General features: G+C 37.9%; 1 long non-coding RNA gene across 1 annotated transcript; it reads left to right on the top strand.

Annotated features, from left to right (window-relative positions):
- Positions 1 to 297: 297 nt before the first annotated feature.
- LOC149848280 (uncharacterized) lies at positions 298 to 2,968 on the top strand. Its single transcript, XR_016432710.1, has 2 exons — positions 298 to 692; positions 2,553 to 2,968. It is a non-coding gene; the product is annotated as an uncharacterized LOC149848280 (long non-coding RNA).
- Positions 2,969 to 4,604: the final 1,636 nt, after the last annotated feature.

Below are 4,604 nucleotides of genomic sequence, written 5' to 3'. Positions count from 1 at the left end.
AGTATATGCAATTCACCTAATCCTTTCAGATGGGATCATTAGCGACGGTGAGTTTTTTTTCTCCTCTAATTGATAGGTAATAGTATAAACATAAATATCTGGCCGTTATTATTTTATTACGGTCATGGATCTCATTATAACGGCCAGAAGATAGATTAATAACAGATTTGAATATCGTCGTTATAGGGTTTTGCCCTATAACAGTGGTACTTATATCATCCTTGTAGAGGAAGGGCCCAACTGTGGTAGGGTAACCCTGAGCCCGTACAAAAATAGAACACACCCCCTCCCTCTTTCACACATCCCTCTTCTCTTCGACAGCCACATGACATCTCCCCCCTCTTCCCTGTTTTTGAGACCCACCGCCGGCGGCAGCACCAGCCGACACCACCACCGGTAGTAGCACCAGCCAACACCACCGCCGGCGCCACCCTGCATCACCCTTATCTCTTTCTCCCTGATTGCAGCTGACGGCAGCACCGACCGGTGCCTCACAGCCTACGACCACCCACCTCTCGACTCGCTCTCTCGTTCCGAGATCTCTTTCGCTTGTCGCAGGAGGTAGCGATCGATTTGGAGAGAGGGAACTGGCTCATAGATTGCTGAGGGACGTGAAAGCCGACGGATGGGAGCTCTCTGACTTCCCCATCATTTGCAAATCCTGCCTCGGCGATAACCTTTACGTCTGAATGGTACATCCTTTTTTTTTCTTTTGCTTTCTTTGATTCTTGATGATACCAACAACCAACTACAATCGTCTCTCTTCTGTTGTGCATGATTGAGATGGTTGTTTCATTGGATTTCCTGTCTGACCCTTGAGAAAACAAGGGTTTTTCTTATGTTTTGGGTGCCAATATTTGAACGATGCTCTTTAGAGGCTAATTGTTGTGGTGGGTTCTTCCTTTGCGTGATGATTTAGTTGTGTTTGGTTCCCCTGGACATGTTGGTTCATTGGCCGCTGTGTTTTTCGTTTCCTCGAATGAATGGTGTGGTCAATTGGTCATGGTTTTGAGAAATGAATTGGGTTCTACATAAAATTTGGTTTTTGTAGTTTTTGTTACATCTTAAATGGTTTCTTGGTGAACATATGGGCTTGAGAGATCATATGAACGTCATGATGGTGATGGGTTTTTTTAGTAGATGCGTTTTTTCAAAAAAGAAGAGCATGTATGTAAAGATGATAGCCATCATCTTTTAATCAGAATATAGTTTGAGCTTCATATGTGTTATAGTCATTTTATTTAGCCTGTGTAATGTTGTATTTATAATGTATCATAAGGACAATTTTTTTCTGCCCAAAAGGGCAATTATTCTAATATAAATAGAAGTCCAAGTCCCAAAAGAAATATACCTTGGGTCTTCATCCCCTTCACTTCTTCCATCAATCCCAAGATCAGTCATCGCTCCTTAAGCTCTTCTCAAATCTCTCAATTCTTTTACAGATTTTCTTAAGACTTCTTACTCTTTCATCAAAAATCCCAACCACCCTTTTGAAACCCAAAAATTCCTACTCTCTCTAACTCCTCCCTTTTCACAAAATCTCACAATCTTTCAGTTTTTCCTTAAATTAGCTTCAGATCAGCTGCCATAAATCCACTTCTCTCAAAAAGAGAAAAAAGGTCGTACTTGTGCTGATATACGAGGCAAAGTTTCAAATGGTTAAGAGTAAGGGACTGGTAGGTGTTTGCAAACACCTGTTCTTGCCAAGAGTAAAGTGGATACCCATTGATTATCAGGGAGTATGTGTAGATGGTATTGAGCTCAATGTTGGAAAAACCTAGATTGATAGGACAGATGGTCAAACAGACATATATGTAGGTTAGTTCACTAGACTCAGCAGAGTTCATTTGTGTTTCCTAGTTTTCACATTGATTTTTTTATGTAAAGTCACATTGATCTTTGATTTAAAGTCATTTGTGTTCTTCATAGAAGCTTGAAGTAAGATATAGACAGTTGAAAGGCTGGATAATGTGTCATCTTTCCTATTAGAGGAAAGTTTGGACTGCGCAACATTGGTGTGAAGCTTGATAGTGTGCTTTCTTTGTTGATTTCCTTTATATTTTCTACTCTGCAGAATATTGGACACGTACTTTGAGGTGGATTACCTAAGGGCTGCATAGATAAATCCATGAGACTCGCAAACATCTATTTAAGACTGATATTATTATTGTACAAGATGAGTTTAGCTATGTTAGCTACTTGGTCTTTCGACATTCAGAAAAAATCCTTATCTAAAGATTTTTCCTCCTTGGTTGTAAGTCATTTATCAAATGACATATATATTGAATGGCGGAATGTAGAGGTATCTATGTTGATACAAGAAGGGTGCAATTTGTTTTTCTCTATACACTTTTGTATGAGAAGCATGTAATTTATTTGTTATGTCATTTCTCTATTAGTCTTCTGGTTCATGATTCAATGTGTGTTGTTCCTTGATATATAGACACCAAAGCGGCAAAAGGTGTTTTTCACTGATGCAATGGTTTATTCTACAATTTTGAATTGCCTTTCATTTTTTAATATTGCTAATACAATCAGCGTACTTATTTCAGAATACATTACTCTTGAGGGTCATTCCTGGATTAAATGAGCTTGGCAAGGTTTTACTAGGTAACTATTGGTGTTTTTTTTAATTCCATGAACTCATAGTTCCTTTGCAATGTGATAACTAATAATTTATTGGAGAGTCCTCAGCCAAACTTTGAGTTGTTAAATATCCTATTGCACGACACCGTTGGAAAATACATGTCTCAAACTCTAATTTTTAGCATTGTTTTCATTTTTCACGAATTGTATTGACTAGAAGTTATTTTCATAAATTTTCTGGTTTCTTGCCGGAGTTGAGACGTAGACAAGTCCCATTTGTTAGTTGTAACATTATTTTTTGCTGATTAATTTATGTTCAAATGCATGAGAGCAATGTATCTGTGAACTGTATCGGAGTAAGACCAATTTATTTTTCTATCCACTTCAATTGGAATAATTGTCATCAGATTGTGCCTTTTCTCTTTGAGTTTTATAAAGAAAAATTGATGGAAAGATTCAGGCTGCATTCTGGCCTGTTAATTTTTTGGTTTTTTTTTCAGGTTTATCTGTTATAGGTGGGATTCGCATCCTGCCGTTATAGCCTATAACAGCGAGTGAATTCTTCCCGTTATATCCTATAACGACTATATAGGGATCTCGCTGTTATAGCGGCGAACCAGGGATCGCGCCGTTATATCATATCTCACCGTTAAAACAACCTTGTCGTTAAAGATTGTCACGCCACTATTGGTGTTTCCAGTTTCGGCGAGTTTTGTCGCTGGTGTTGGTTACCTTTTAACGACGAGCTATAATTGTCGCCATTATTACTCAACAAAGACCATTTTTTTTGTGACTTGTCGGCGAGAATTCTCACAGCTATAGGTCTATAAGGGCAAAAAATAAGGCAATGCCAGCTAGATATATCGCTGCTATTGACCTGCATCCTTGTAGTGTCCCAAAATTTAAGATGAGTAATAAAAAGCAAAACCACAAAATTGGAACGGCAATGCATTTTATTTTGGGGATCAATATATTGCCGTATAATACCAAGCGCAGAGCTAGAATTGCACTTAAATGTGACAAAAAACTTGAAAATCGTACTGCCAATGTCTCAGGCATTCATAGGTGACCACTGGACTACAGCCCTACCACCAAACTAATAATGTTAGATGGCTCATGCAATTTTGCTACTGAGGGGTCATACCTATAGGTTCAATATGCATTTAGTGTGGGTATATTGAAGGTTTCTCCGACCATTATTGATGAAACTAATGTTAGGGCACGTTTGCTTGCATCTCATTTTATTTGAAATTACACGAGATTTCATTTTTCTTACTATTAGGAATCGATCATATAATCCAAAATCACAAGGTGGAGAATCTGACTTGGAATCATATGAAAAGTGAGTAAGAATGGGATCAGATGTAATCTCAAATATAAAGCTCCATGTTCTCTCATGTTTGCTTGCATATGACAATCATTTTCTTGCCAATGTGATAAATAATGATTCTCATTTGGCGCCAAGCAAAAGTTTCCTAAAAGAGGGGAGAGGTTTTACTCTTCATTTCTCAAGCTTTTGCTGTGAAGGATATTTTATGGAGCCTTGATGGCTGTCTCATGATTTCCAAATTTGTGTAAGCCTGTTTGGAGCCTCAATCAAGCAAATAATCGGATTACATTAGACAAGTTTTTGGCCATCATCCTATTTCCAATATCATATTAGCAATACTGATGGTCAAGCAGCATTGCTATTGCTCTCTTCACATTGGTTCTTAGCTAGGGCTCCCAAAAGAGCCAGGCAAACAGAATGTGACCATGTGAGGTGTTCAAGCTTGGCTCATTTTTGTGGCCACTCTCAAGCTGAGCTGAGACTAACTAAATGAGCCAAACATGTATATATATAAAACCGAAAGTTATAGGATTTAAACTTTAGACCTATTGAGTATCCAAGCTCAAGTTAACTGTTTACAAAAAATTAAAAATTCATTGTTTCATAGCTGAAAGCAATAGGTTTTGAATCCATACAAATCATAAAATGTATTTCTTATTATTTAACGAGCCTGTGCAATTCGACTTGA

This window comes from Nuphar pumila, chromosome 1, assembly GCF_984573655.1.
Source record: "Nuphar pumila chromosome 1, dmNupPumi1.hap1.1, whole genome shotgun sequence".
In the NCBI taxonomy this organism is placed as follows: domain Eukaryota; kingdom Viridiplantae; phylum Streptophyta; class Magnoliopsida; order Nymphaeales; family Nymphaeaceae; genus Nuphar; species Nuphar pumila.
This window is presented reverse-complemented; position numbering and strand designations above follow the sequence as displayed.